Raw genomic sequence first — 15,285 nt, 5'->3', positions numbered from 1 at the left:
GAATCCTCCTGCCAATGCAGCAGACATGGGTTCGATCCCTGGTCCGGGAAGATCCCACATGCCGCGGAGCAACTAAGCTCGTGCGTCACAACTACTGAGCCTGTGCTCTAGAGCCCACGAGCCACAACTACTGAGCCTGCATGCCACAACTACTGAAGCCTGCACGCCTAGAGCCCGTGCTCCGCAACAAGAGAAGCCACCGCAATGAGAAACCCACATACCACAACGAAGAGTAGACCCCACTCACCACAACTAGAGAAAGCCCGTGCGCAGCAACGAAGACCCAAAACAGCCAAAAATAAATAAATTTTTTAAAAATGTATTAATCCGGTTGATGAAGAGTCCATACCTCGCACTGCCCTCCTTCAAATGTGAAGATGCTGCTGTGTCTGTCTCACCTCTGCAAGGCTTTGTGCCTGAGATCCTCTTCTGGTTTAGGGAGAAAGATTTTTGCTTTCAGGAAGTTCCCAATCACTATGCATGGAGGAAAACTCATTTATACTGATGTGTTCATTATAATTAAGAAGTCAGGAAATCTGTTCGCAATATTGGAACTTTTGTACCCCAAACTACTGTTTTAACTGGTTATCCTCAATCATCTGCAAAGCTCATTTATGCAGAATAATTTGTTCCCAAATATGTTAAATAATTGGAGCATTGAGACCATCACCAAATATACTAATGACCTACTCTCTCCTTAATTAACATATTTAAAATAACCTAAATTATAAGTCTGGTCCAGAGGGGCCTCCGTTGAATGTGCTGAGAGATGAGGGGAAATGACACAATGTGAATGGAGCCAAAGCACCTCACTTGCTAAGGGTGAGTTAAGCATATCAGTTAACTGTGTCCTAGTGTTGGTCTCAGTCTAACTACATCTTCAGTTTTCATCCTGGTCTATAACAAAAGGTTGCTACAATGTTTGGTGAGTAAAATGATTTTTTCTAGGTGATCGAAGTGGGTGCTCTTCTATGATTAGAAGATAAAATAACTCTATGCATACAGTGGAGCATGTGAATCTATGCACATGCTCCAGCTTTTGAGACCACAAATAATAGAGCAGTGAATCCTGATACAGACCAGCACACCCTTTAACCCAGCAACTCATTTCTAGAAATAGCTCTAAGAAAATAAACTCCTCAGACAAGATTTATACACAAAGTTGATCCTTAACAAAGAGCAAAAACCTAGAAACAACCTAAATATACAACAATTAAAAGGTAGTTAAATTATGAGATTTTCATATGGTAAAATATGCATTCATTCTAATATAGAGTGTTTTTGAAGAATATTTAATGGTCATTTTAAAATACTTTAAAAAGTAGAAATTTACAGTGTAATACTGCCTTTATACTTACAGATCATACAACAGAGAGAGAGCCATATATAGACATATCTATATGCATATACCCACTACACATGCTTACATGGGGCTGTCTCTGGAACAAGCAGAAGAGTGAAGAAGAGAAATCTGGAAAATGAACGAAGCATATCGAAATGGTTACTGGTTATCTTCTGTTGGTGCAATTGCACGATTCTTATTTTTATCTTTGTATCTTTATTTTCCAAATTTCTATGAGAACCTAAACTCTTGTGATTCAGAGAAAAAAATTAAAATTAAAACAAAATCAGATTAATAAACTGTAATTCAAGAAAGCTTGTCTATTGAAAAATTATCTTGATATTATTCTGAAAACTCAGAGACACAGATATAAGGATAAAGATACCCATCCATTTTGGGTTTCTGTTTTGCGGTTTTTGAAAAAACTTTATATCCCTGTGGTTACCAGGGGCTGCGGGAAAGAAGAGGGGAGTTGTTGTTTAATGAGTACAGAGTAAAACAATATGCATTTACCTCTTGATTCAGGAATCCCATTCTAAGAATCTGTCACAAAAATATATTGGCAAAAAAATGAAATGGCATATGCGCAAGGCTATTCATTTTAACAGTTTTATAACAGCAAAGTAATGGAAAAACATAAATGCCAATCAATAGGGGAATAAATAGGTACAACCTTACAATTTTAATAAGTTTTCATCAGAAACAGTACAGCTTCTTAATTGAAGTAGAGTTAATATACAATATTATGTAAGTTACAGGTGTGTAATATAGTGATTCACAATTTTTAAAGATTATACTTTATAGTTATTATAAAATATTGGCTATATTCTCATATTGTACAATATATACTTGTAGATTATTTTATACATAATAATTTATACCTCTTAATCCCCTATCCCTATATTGCCCCTCCCCCCTTCCCTCTCCCCACTGGTAACCACCAGTTTGTTCTCCATATCTGTGAGTCTGTTTCTTTTTTGTTATATTCACTAGTTTATTGTATTTTTTAGATTCCACATATAAGTGATATCATACAGATCCCGAATAGCCAAAACAACATTGACAAAGAAGAACAGAGCTGAAGGAATTATGCTCCCTGACTTGACTATGCTTCAAAGCTACAGTAATCAAAACAGTATGGTACTGGCACAAAAACAGATACATAGATCAATGGAACAGAATAGAGAGCCCAGAAATAAACCCATGCACTCATGGTCAATTATTCTACAACAAAGGAGACAAGAATATGCAATGGAGAAAAGACAGTCTCTGCTCTGGAAAACAGTACAGATACCTGTAAAGGAATGAAATTAGAGCATTCTCTAAGACCATATACAAAAATAAACTCAAAATGGATTAAATACCTAAATTAAAACTGAAAACCACAAACCTCCTAGAGGAAAACACAGGCAGAACACTCTTTGACATAAATCGTAGCAATATCCTTTTGGATCTGTCTCCTAAAGCAATAAGGAGCAATAAGGAAATAAAACCAAAAATAAGCAAATGGGACCTAATTAAACTTAAAAGCTTTTGCACAGCAAAGGAAATCGTCAACAAAACAAAATGACAACATACTGAATGGGAGAAAATATTTGCAAATTATATGACCAATAAGGGGCTAATATTCAACATATGTAAACAGCTCATACAACTCAACATCAAAAAACAAACAACCTGATTTTAAAATGGGCAGAAGAGGGCTTCCCTGGTGGCGCAGTGGTTGAGAGTCCGCCTGCCGATGCAGGGGACACAGGTTCGTGCCCCAGTCCGGGAAGATCCCACATGCCGCAGAGCGGCTAGGCCCGTGAGCCATGGCCGCTGAGCCTGCGCGTCCCGAGCCTGTACTCCGCAACGGGAGAGGCCACAACAGTGAGAGGCCTGTGTACCGCAAAAATAAAATAAAATAAAAATAAAAAGCAGCCCAAAAAGCTTAACAAACACCTCACCAAAGAAGATATACAGATGGCAAAGAAGCATGTGAAAAGATGCACCACATTATATGTCATCAGGGAAATGCAAATTAATACAACAATGCAGTACTATTACACACCTATTAGAATGGCCAAAATCCAGAACACTGACAACACCAAATGCTGGCAAGGATGTGCAGCAACAGGAATTCTCATACATTGCTAACAGGAATGCAAAATGGTACAGCCTCTTTGGAAGACAGTTCAGCAATTTCTTACCAAACTAGACATACTCTTACCATAAGATCCAGCAATTACACCCCTTGGTATTTACTCAAAGGAGATGAAAGTTTCTGTGCACACAAAAACTTGCACATGATGTTCGTAGCAGCTTTAACCATAACTGCCAAAACTTGGAGGCAACCAATATGTCTTCCAGTAGGTAAACTGATAAACTGTGGTACATCTAGACAATGGAATATTACTCAGTGCTAAAATGAAACGAGGTATCAAGCCATGGAAAGCCATGGAAGAACCATAGTGCATACTACTAAGTGAAAGAAGCCAATCTGAAAAGGCTACATACCATATGATTCCAACTATATGATATTCTGAAAAAGGCAAAGCTATGGAAACAACAAAATGATCCATGGTTGCAGGGGCTGGGGGGAGATGAATAGGCAGAGCATGGAGGACTTTAGGGCAGTGAAAATACTCACAGTAAGTTAAATACTCACAGTAAGTTAAACAGTAAGTTAAAACAGAGCCAATTAGATCTTTAAATTTACTTGGTTGAATTTTGTTTTTTACAGGTATTATAATGATGGATATATGTTGTTATACTTTTGTCCAAACCCATAGAATGTACAACACCAACAGTGAACCCTAAGGTAAACTATGGACTTTGAATGATTATGATGTATCAATGTAAGTCCATCTTTGGTTAAAAAAAAAAGTACCATTTGGGAATTCCCTGGCGGTCCAATTGTCAGGACTTGGGCGTTTTCACTGTGGGGGCCCGGGTTTGATCCCTGGGGATCGGGTTTGGGAACTAACCGTGTGATGTGGCCAAAAGAAAAAAAAAAAGTATCATTCTGGTAGGTGATGTTACTAACGGGGGAGGCTACCCATGTGCAAGGGCAGGAGGTATTTGGGAAATCTCTGTACCTTCCTCTCGATTTTGTTATAAACCTAAAACTGCTTTTTAAAAATGAAGTCTTTTTAAAAAATTCTACTTCAGTTTAAAGCTCCACTCTCATAAAGGATGTAAGGTTTTCCCTCTCACCCATTTCACAGGTCAGAGCTGAAATGGAGGGGGCAGGACATCATCTAGGGTCTTCATAGAGAGGTGCATGAACCATAGGGAATAAACAAGAAAATGCACTGGGGTGTGGGAGAAAAGATTAAAGCTTCTACTTACGTTTATTTATTTATTTTTAATTAATTAATTAATTTATTTTTATATTTGGCTGCATTGGGTCTTTGTTGCTGTGTGTGGGCTTTCACTGGTTGTGGCGAGCGGGGGCTACTCTTCGTTGCGGTGCATAGGCTTCTCATTGCAGTGGCTTCTCTTGTTGAGGAGCACGGGCTCCAGGCACGTGGGCTTCAGTAGTTGTGGCTCGCGGGCTCTACAGTGCAGGCTCAGTAGTTGTGGTGCACAGGCTTAGTTGCTCTGTGGCATGTGGGATCTTCCCGGACCAGAGCTCGAACCCATGTCCCCCACATTGGCAGGCGGATTCTTAACCACTGCGCCACCAGGGAAGCCCTCCCAGAGTCTTTAGAGTACTCTTGTGCATGATGAAACTCCAGGCATATGTAGCATTTTGCAAACCCACTTGACAAAGAAACTTTCTATTTGTGAAGCATCTCTTTGGGGATGAGCATTCTGTGGAACACCATCAAAGAAATACTTGAGTGCTGGCAATAGCTGAGTTAGACGTAACTTAAGAGATTCCTCATCTACTGTAAAAGATTTACCAGCTCTAAAAGGTAGTAGAGTCCTTCTGGCTTGTGCATGTCTTTCTGCCCTCCCACGCCCAACTTCTCAACTTTTATAACTGTTTCCAGCTGACAAACTGTACGTGGCACTTAAATGAGTGATGATTTTCTCATCTAATCATAGGATTTCAACCCTGGTAGCCAAAAATGTTACCTCTTTCCTGTAGTAGCTGTTCTTTTTTCTTTCTTTTTTTTTTTTTTTTTTGATGTGGATGCTTTTTAAAGTCTTTATTGAATTTGTTACAATATTGCTTCTGTTTTATGTTTTTTGGTTTTTTAGCTGCGAGGCATGTGGGATCGAACCCACACCCCCTGCATTGGAAGGCGAAGTTTTAACTACTGGACCGCCAGGGAGGTCCCCCTGTAGTAGCTGTTCTTAATTTGTTTCAGAATCGCCCTGTTAAAGAAGTATTTGAGTTCCTATGATATGACAGGCACTAAATCTGCAAGAAATAGACAAGTGTTCTGTTGAGTTGGAGGAGAGCCAGAGGACCTACATAGGTAAGGAGAAATTTAGTAGAGAAGAGCCAGCACGGCCCCTTGCCTTACAGAAGACATGGGGGTTAAACAACCAGCCAGTGTGCCACTAGGTGCTGGACTTGACTCTCTTCTCATTGCTCTCTGCGTATTTCTTCAGGGTGATCTTTCTTATTCCATAGCCTCAGCTACTTTCTGGTTGGGAATGTTTCCCACACCTGGTTACATCTATCTCAGATTGGAGATGTTCCCCTTAGACCTATCTACCTAGATCTTGGCCAAGCATTTAATTCTGACATGCCTGCAGCAGAATTCATCCTTCTTATTCCAGAACTGGTCTTTTCCTGTGCATCCAATCTTAGAAAATGTAGCTACTATAAGTGTAGTTACTCAAGACCGCTGATCCCAATTCCTACACCACTTACTCCCCAACTTCCCCTGCACACACCATCAGTCATCAAGGCTTTTTCACTTGTCATCAACACTCCCGTCTCTACTAATACTGCTTTCATTGAGGTCTTTACGTCTCCTTTCTGGACTCCCTAATAACAGCCCCCTCAAATCTATCATTCTCATGACCAAATGTATTAATTTTTAAATGTTAAATGTAAATGTTGTTTTTTATGTCTTGTGTGTGGGGTGCCCAAGAACATCCTCAGTTTGATAATTCACTAAAAGGGCTCACAGAATTCGGAATAGCTGTTATACTGATGGTTACGGTTTATTATTGTTAAAGGATACAGATTAAAATCGGCAAAGGAAAAAGTCATATAAGGCAGAGTCTAGGATATACCAGGCACAAGCTTCCAACTATCTTTTCCCAGTGGAGGAGCACAGACAGCAGTTAATTTTCCCAGCCTTTTCACAACATGTGTGAAGTGTTGCTGACCAGGGAAGCTCACCCAAGCCCTGGTGTCCAGGGTTCTTATTGGGGGTCAGTTATGTAGGCATGTAGGCACAGTCTCCAGCCCTCCCCACCAAGGTCAAACTGATGTAGTGTAGCCTAAAGCCCCTAAGTATACAAAAATAGGCACTTACCATAAATCACATTATTAGTGTAAGCTATATGGTGTGGTCCAAAGCCCAGGTATACAAAATACTCTTCTCAGGTGGCATATTCCAAGCTCAGAAGTTCTCTCCAAAGAGTGGTCAAGGACCAGTCCTAAAGACCTTTGGAATATATAGAGTTTGGACAGCCCAGGCCCACTGTACTTTTCAACTTAAAACTCATGAAGAGGGGTTTCCCTGGTGGTGCAGTGGTTGGGAGTCCGCCTGTCGATGCAGGGGACATGGGTTCGTGCCCCGGTCCGGGAAGATTCCACATGCCGCGGAGCGCCTGGGCCCATAAGCCATGGCTGCTGAGCCTGTGCGTCCGGAGCCTGTGCTCCGCAACGGGAGAGGCCACAACAGTGAGAGGCCCACGTACCGCAAAAAAAAAAAAAAAAAAACTCATGAAGATTTGTTCTGCTTTCAGGATCAAACCCCCAATCATGAACTTGTTATAAAGTTCCATATTATCTGGGCCCTGCCTACCTCTCCAGCTTGTTACTTTCTGGCCTCTCCCCTCTTTACAGAACCCAGTTTCCACCGTAGCCATACTAAGTTACTTGTCATTACTCATATATGATCCTGCATCACTCCATGCTGCCTTGAATATTTTATATATTATATCCAGCTAGAATATTTTTCCCACTTCTGCCTAAAATATGCCATTTGTGTCTTAGGACTAACCCACATATTGCTAGGACCCATTCCTGTTTATTCTCTGTCATCTCTCCATCCATTCTCACATTGTCACCTGTGTCCACCTCTACAGTCTCACCAATAAAGCTTTATTGCACAGATTTAATTAAATAGCTGTTGTTTGAAGGCAAGGCTTCATATAGCTGACATGTCTGCATCTCAGTGTCCAGGTGTTTTTGCAAATTTTGAAGCCCTGTCCTCAGATCCCTAATCTGATATGCTTTCTACAACTCTAGACCGCATTATGAAGTTGTCCTAAACTTTAAAAGCATTGTTAAAAGCATCTATTTAAAAACATTGTTAAAAGTGTGTAAAGGGGGGCTTCCCTGGTGGCGCAGTGGTTGTGAGTCCGCCTGCCGATGCAGGGGACACGGGTTCGTGCCCCAGTCCGGGAGGATCCCACGTGCCGCAGAGCAGCTGGGCGCGTGACCCATGGCCGCTGGGCCTGCGCATCCGGAGCCTGTGCTCCGCAGCGGGAGAGGCCACAACAGTGAGAGGCCTGCGTACCGCAAAAAAAAAAGAAAAAAAAAAAGTGTGTAAAGGGCATCTGCAAATTTCTTGGACAAGCACAATTATTTTGTAGAACTTGATGAAATAAGCTTCTCGTTAGGTTGCAAGTTTATCAAAGGGTCTGTTTAGGGCATTTCTCTGTACTGAGATTTTATTGGGAAAAAAGGTGAAATGCATAAATGCAAGCGTCCAATGACAAATTTTAAAGGATAACTAGGGTCTAGAAGTCTTGGAGAAGAGAGCACATGAGTGTTCCGATCATCTCCTTGGGGGAACTGAAATAAATGAGAAAAGAAAGTATGTAGCACATACTACAGAGGGGCTGTCTACCAGAGACAGCCTAGAGTTTCCACTTCTGCACCTTTCCACTGAACCACAGGGGCTGAAGACCTGTAACTTGGGGGTCAGAAATCAAATCTCAAAAGTTCTAGGCTTGATACCGAAAAGATTAGCCCTCTGAGTTGTTTCCATTCTCGTACTTGCATGTACTTCGGCTTTAGAATAAGTCCACCTGAAAGTTGTCAGATGAGGCCTCCAACTCCTTCCCTGGCACCCGTGCCTCAGGGAAGAAGCTGACTTGTTCAGAAAAATGGTAGATAAGGACAGATTTCACCTCTCCACTCAGCTGGCTGCAAATTCTGGCTCTACGGGAGACAGGCCTGAAACAAGTTAATAGACATTAGCTGTTATGCCAGGCACTCTCCTAGGCCTGCTAGTTTAATGCTCTCAAATGCCAAATGAGGCGGGTATTGTTACTAGTGAAGAAACTGAGGTTACAGAGGTAACTTGCCCAAGGGGATGGAGTTCCTCTGTTCTGTCAAATCCCCATGGCCTGGTGTGTAAATACGGCCCCAAGAAGCCTTTTCCTTGCACTGAATTTACTAAATAACCATGCTATCTCGGCTGCTTACCTGATTGTTTAACAACAAATACCTGCTAACACTGAAACCTTAGGACATCTTTGTATTTAGAGAAAGTTCAAACGAACAGGGTCCTACTGTTTAGCACAGGGAACTATACTCAATATCTTCTAATAATCTATAATGGAAAAGAATCTGAAAATGAATATATATGTATACACATATATGGATATACCATAAAGAAAAAATATATATATATAAGTGAATCACTTTGTTGTACACGTAAAACTAAAACAACATTGTAAATCAACTATACTTCAATAAAAATTAAAAATAAAAAAAGTTTTAAATCAAAAAATAAAGTTCAGAATGGCAAATCCTATAGACATTTCACCCACACGAAGTAATTACGGATCACTATCCAGATATACAGTGATTGCGGCTCAAACTGTTGGTTTTTAAGTTCATGTGGACTTTACTTTCTCTTGATCATATGTTTGTTTTTATAAAGTAGAAAAGTTCACTAGGATTTACTCAATAACAGATTACTTCCTGAAGTTGTCTAAAGCCATACAGAATTCAAGCTGGGCATTCTCTTCTCTTGAGCATCTTTCATGGGAGATAATCAAGATGATCCTAGAACACTATCTTCTTTATCGATATCCAGAAAACTAGATAGAGTAGAACTCTAGTCTGATCAGTCATGCTCCTTATGGGTACAAATAAACTTCATATTGAAAACAATGTCCTTCTGAAATGAGTTCTTCAGTCAACCTTTCAATGGTAATTCTTCCAATTCTTTTTCTCGTCTTTCTGCCACCAGCAAAAATCCGCTGTGGCTGGGATCCCACGTGCTCCTATTTTAAACACCTTGTCACAGGAGATGAAGCATGAAAGGAGTTTCTTGATTTTGTACCGCCAATTCATCATTCACTTTATGTTAGGATATTTGCTGTTATCGATTGGAATGGCTCTGTCAGCTAAAGACTGGATAAGTTTTATCCTTAGACTGCTCCTTCTCTGGGTTCCGATGCAGGAACATAAGAATATGTTATGAATATAACAATTATGAATATGTCAACAATATGAACAACATGAATATGTCAACATATGAATATTATAGCACAACAAGAAGGTGAGTCAAAGGCAAGCAAAGCATTATGGTGTCTACCTGCAGAAGGAACCTCCACCTTCATCTGGGATGCAAGAGCCAGAATGAGCCTATTATCCATTTTTGTGTGCAGAGCCAGGCCTCAAATGTATCTCCATTTTATTTATTCTTCTTAAACCTGAAAAAAAATTTAGTTTTTAAGATATAGCAACAAAGACCTTGCTTCTATTCAGTTCATTTCCATTTTCAGAAAAGCTTTTCTGAGATTGTGTTTGGGGCAGAGGGAGAGATTCTTCTTAATTATTCCAAGTTCTCTCCACATGTTAGTGATACAATAAATAACCAGCAGAAGAGGTGGGTTTAGGGAGAAATTCTTCAGAGCCAGTTTACTAAACCTTTCCTAAATCCAACAATCAGTGTTCTCTAGAATAAATAGGGCAAAATTCCTATTCCATTTAACATCAACCAAGTCATCAATTAGAAGTTAAAGATGACCCAGTTTTAATAGCTTTTGCTACTTACAGAGCACAAGTTAGGTGGGACCAAGAAAACATCAACAAAATCAGTACCATAATCCCTGTTCGTTAAACAGAAATGACGTGGGTAGGATGAATATGTCTTTTGTCCTTTCTCAGGATCCTGATATTGCCTGATGATAACAGAAATGTGGGCTGAAGCCTAAGCTCTTTGCCTCTTTCTCCCACAGGATATTTTTCCTTCTCTCACAGCCACCCACTATGAAAAGGAAAGCAACTGGGCCAGGACTTTCAGGGCTGGATAGACATGTTTCGATTCCTCTACAGCAGTGGTAATCCACTGGGACAGTTTTGCTTCCTAGGAAACACTTGGCTATGTCTAGAGTCATTTTTGGTTGTCACAACAACCTGGGGGTGGAGAGGAAGGTCCTACTGGCGTCTACCCACAATTAGAGCCCAGAGGTGCTTGCAAAATGTCCTACTGTATAAAAGACAGCCTTCCCACAACAAAGAGTTACCCAGGATAGTCTGTAGTAGTCTGCTTGGGCTGCCATAACAAAACACCGGAGACTGAGTGGCTTAAACAACAGAAACTTTCGCAGTTTTGGAGGCTAGAAATCTCATACTGAGATGCTGGCAGACTTGGTTTCTGGTGAGGATTCTCTTCCTGGCTTGTAGGTGGCCACCTTCTGGTTGTGTCCTCAAATGGACTCCTCTCTGTGCACGTGGAGGGAGAAATCTTTGGTGTCCCTTCCCCTTCTTATAAGGACATCAGCCCTGTTGGCTTAAGGCTTCACCCTTATTACCTTAATCTTTATGACCTCCTTATGGGCCTTCTCTCCAAAGAAAATCACACTAGGGCTTGAACATATGAATGTTGGCAGGACATAATTCAGTCCATAACAAGGAGCATATGTCAACAGTGCCAAGAAGAAAGCTAGGATAGCCAAAAGGGAGAAACAGCCCAAATATTCATCAGTGGATGAATGAATAAACAAAATGTATATCTATACAATGGAATATTTTTAGCCTTAAAAAGGAATGAAGGGACGTCCCTGGTGGCACAGTGGTTAAGAGTCCGCCTGCCAGTGCAGGCGACACGGGTTTGAGCCCTGGTCCAGGAAGATCCCACATGCTGCGGAGCAACTAAGCCCGTGCGCCACAACTACTGAAGCCGACGCACCCTAGAGCCCACCTGCCACAACTACTGAGCCCATGCACCGCAACTACTGAAGCCCACGTGCTCTAGGGCCCTCACGCTGCAACTACTAAAGCTTGCGCACCTAGAGCCCATACTCCACAACAAGAGAAGCCACCGACCGCAATGTGAAGCCCGCGCACCGCAATGAAGAGTAGCCCCTGCTCACCACAACTAGAGAAAGCCTGCGCGCAGCAATGAAGACCCAACACAGCCAAAAAAATTTTTTAAATAAATAAATAAGATAAAAATAAAATTTTAAAAAAGAAAGAAATTCTGACACATGCTAGAAAATCTACAGACCTTGAACAACATGGATGCTAACTGAAAAAAAAAAAAACAGACACAAAAGGACAAATATTGTAGGATTCCTCTTAAATGAAAGGTACCTAGAATAGTCAAAGTCATAGAGACAGAAAGTAGAATAGTGATTACCAGGTGCTGATGGGGAGGGGATGATGAAGAGTTACCATTGAATAGGTATAGACTTTCAGTTTGGGAAGATAAAGTTCTGGAGACGGATAATGGTGATGGTTGCACAGCAGTGTGAACATACTTAATGCCACTGAATTGTAGACGTAAAGGTAGTTAAAATGGGGTAGGTGATGTTGGCATCAGAGTGGCATAGACATTCCTCATTTTTGTCCCTTACCCTAACCAACAGCAAAAATTTGGCATCCATCCATGGACAAAGGTGCCACTGAGGGAGCTGTGGGATCCAGCACCATAGGCCAAGGGATGCAGGAGGAGTCTTGCCAACCTCTGCTCAAGTAATAGGCAGACAGACCTTGGTCCCAGCTATAGACCCTACAGTGGTCCATGAACTGGCTCCAGATTCTCTCTGCTGTGGTCTGGGAGTCCCTAGAATCAACCAGGGGTGAGAGAGCCTTTGTTGAAGTCCAGCTTTCCAGATGAAAAGTTCTAGGACATGAAAGGAGCAAAAAAATACAGGTCTGGACCAATGGAGAGAGTAAGAGGAACCGCTTGACTCTACCCACATCATTCCTCCCCCAAGGCAGCCCAACCTGGTGCCAAGAGAGATTTCCTCGGCCCACAGGGGAAAGGGAAAGCATATGAGTGAGTGCCCAGCCTTCCCAGTTGTGCAGGATGCAGCCCAAGGGGCTCATTCCTCTCTTGCCCTATGCACAGTACAGAATCCTGAACTACATGACTGGAGCGCGGGAAGAGGCCGGGAGAGTGGAGATAGGATTCTGAGGGCTTTAAAGGGATGCAAATCCTACTAGCTGCAAAGGGACTCCATCGGGAAGCCCACCCATACGTCGTCGCTGGGAATGTCTCACTTGCGAAGTGGTCCATCGTCACCCTCAGTGCCCCAGGTGCCTCACCCACACCACACCACCCCTTTGGGGCCAGGTCCCTGTGTGTGCTCCTGACAGCAGCAGCGAGAACAAACTTTGATGCATTGCTAGTGGACACACACAGAAAGCCAGCCTGAATCTGTGGGCTGGGGACAGACCACAGGCTTGGTGGTGCTAAAGCTTTAGCACCTTCTTTGGGAAAACGAAAGAGAAGCGGTCAGAACTTTGCAGCATCCAGAGAAGGCATAGAAGCTTAAGAATTCTGCCACAAGAGGGAGCAAGAAGCATGGAGCATGTGTACCCATATAAGGTCTGAGAAAGTCTCAGAATCTCTAGCCTGGCCAATAGAAGGTATCTCTCTTCAGAAGGCAGTTAGTAAAGACTGGAGAAGATGACTGCTACTTCAAATGTGAAGATAGCAAAGCAAAACTCCAAGGAACATAAAAGATCAAGGTAACATCACACCACCAGAGGATCAAAATAATCTTCCAGTATCAAGACCCAAAGACACAGAGATCTTCAATTCATCCAATAAAGAATTCACATAGCTGTTTTAAAGAAACTCAATGAGCTTCAAGGAAACACAGAAGGACAATTCAATGAAATCTGGAAAACAATACACAAATAAAACGAGAGGTTTAACAAAGAGAGAGAAATCATAAAAAAGAACCAAACAGAAGTTCTGGAGCTGAAGCACACAATGAACGAAATGAAAACTGCAATAAAGGGACTTCCTTGGTGGCACAGTTGTTAAGAATCTCCCTGTGGGGAGGGCAGGGGGGAATGAATTGGGAGATTGGGCTTGACATATATACACTAATATGTATAAAATAGATAACTAATAAGAACTGCTGTATGGCACAGGGAACTCCACTTCGCTGTACAATAGAAAGTAACACAACATTGTGAAACAACTATGCCCCAATTAAAAAAAAAAGAAAAGAATCCACCTACCAATGCAGGGGACACGGGTTCGATCCCTGGTCCGGGAAGATCCCACATGCCTTGGAGCAACTAAGCCCATGCGCCACAACTACTGAGACTGTGTTCTAGAGCCCACGAGCCACAAATACTGAGCCCATGTGCCACAACTACTGAAGTCTGTGCACCTAGAGCCCATGCTCCACACCAAGAGAAGCCATCACAATGAGAAGCCTGAGCATCACATCAAAGAGTAGCTCTCGTTCGCCGCAACTAGAGAAAGCCCGCGTGCAGCAACAAAGACCCAACACAGACAAAAAAAAAAAAAAAAAAAAAATTATTCACAAAATGCAATAGAGAGCAACAGCAGATGGATCACACAGAAGAATCTGTGAGATAGAAGAGAGGAATTTAGAGATTATCCAGTTCAAGGAGATCAAAGAGAAAAGAATGAAGAAAGCCTATGTGGTCTATGGGTTACATCAAAAAAAAGAGAGAGAGAAACATTTTTCAAATTACTGGAGTTCCAGAAGGAAAAGTGAGGGAGAAGGAGGCAGAAAGCTTATTTGAAGAAATAATGTCTGAGAACTACAATAATTTGTTAATGAATACACAAAATAAAAAGACGTAAATTGTGACATCAAAAAGATAAAAGGGGAAAGTAGAGAGGTAGAGTTTTTGTCTGTCATTGAAGTTAAATTGTTATCAGTGTAAAAGAGATGGTTATACCTATAGGATGTTATATGTAAGCCTCATGGTAAACACAAAGCAAAAACCTACAGTAGATTCACAAAAGATAAAGAGAAGGGAATCAAAGCATACCACTATAGAAAATAATCAATTCAAAAAGGAATGCAGCAAGAAAGGGAGAAAGGAAAAAGGGAACTACCAAATGTCCAGAAAACAATTAACAAAATGGCAATAGTAAGTCCAGAGCTATCATTAATTATGTTAAATATAAATGGACTAAATTCTCCAATCAAAAGACACAGAATGGATGAATGGATTGAAAAACAGCACAACTACATGCTGCCTACAAGAGGTTCACTTCAGCTTTGAGGACACACAAAGGATCAAAGTGAAGGGATGGAAAAAGACATTCCATGCAAGTGGAAACTAAAAGAAAGCAGGGATAGCTACACTTAAATCAGACAAAATAGACTTTAAGCCAAAAATGGTAACAAGAGACAAAGAAGTTCACTATATAATGATAAATGGGTACATAAGAGTAAAAAGTTAAATTCCTCCCTAACAATCCCATTTCCCGTAGTGGATACCTCTAACAACCATTTGCACATTCTTTAAGATTTTTTTTTCTTCACAAGATTTCTTTTTACTCATAATGTAAAAGTTTCCTGATTAATTACTTAATTTACCCCAAAGTCCAACTTCTAATCCTATTGGAAATGCACCCAGC

The sequence above is a fragment of the Globicephala melas genome, chromosome 15 (assembly GCF_963455315.2).
Source record: "Globicephala melas chromosome 15, mGloMel1.2, whole genome shotgun sequence".
Classification (NCBI taxonomy): Eukaryota; Metazoa; Chordata; class Mammalia; order Artiodactyla; family Delphinidae; genus Globicephala; species Globicephala melas.
The sequence above is the reverse complement of the archived record's forward strand: the minus strand, read 5'-3'. Positions refer to the sequence as shown.